We start from the raw sequence: 833 nt of genomic DNA, 5'->3' as shown, positions 1-833 counted from the left end.
CACACACACACACACACAACACATACATGAGTAATTTGTTGCACATTCAGAATCTCAACACAACAAATTGTTTTTCAGCAACCCCACAGTCAGAGTGTACCCCAGGTCTAGACTCAGTGTGTGAATTGCTCTCGAGCCTCCAGCTTGCCGCCTTTCCCCGTGGCCTCTCATGGTGCTGATGGCTGAGAATACAGACTCTTCCCAGCAAGCTTGGCTTGAATCTGAGGAGCCCCTGACACGGTCTGCGTAGCCCCAAGAGTCACAAGCAGCAGCATCTTTCAGACTTGAGGAAGCCACCACTGGGATAAGGACAGTGACACAGGGTCCCCTCGCCAGGGCCTTCATGGACCTTGAGGACTGGTGTTGTACGGGATAGCCTCTGAGTTGTCCTTAAACAGTCACACAGAGCTTCCAGCAGCACAAGTTCATCCCAGGGATGATGGAAGAGCATCTTTAATCCCCCTGCATCAGGCGCTATTGCTCAGCTGCTGGTGAGGGGCTGCCGCTGGTGAAAAAGCAGAATCCCTTTCGCAGGCTGCTTTCTGTCTGCCTCTGCTGGGCAGCCTCTTCCCAGGGCTGCTGCCAGCTGACAGAGGCACGTTGTGTCTGAGGTGTTTAATAAAAGGAGCCTTGTTGCAGCGTCTGTCTTCTCATAGACATGCGTTTCCTCTTCCAGGGGTGGTTTGTAACCATTCGCGACAAAGACTATCCCAGGAGCAATAGGCCATGACAATTTTGCTAGTAGACAGTGAACTGCAAGAAAGCCGGCCGTTTGATTTGGAAGGAACAGAGCTGGCTAGCAAGTTAGAGTGTAAATCCAGGGGCCTGAAAAA

This window comes from Microtus ochrogaster, chromosome 2 (genome assembly GCF_000317375.1).
Source record: "Microtus ochrogaster isolate Prairie Vole_2 chromosome 2, MicOch1.0, whole genome shotgun sequence".
Classification (NCBI taxonomy): Eukaryota; Metazoa; Chordata; class Mammalia; order Rodentia; family Cricetidae; genus Microtus; species Microtus ochrogaster.
This window is presented reverse-complemented; position numbering follows the sequence as displayed.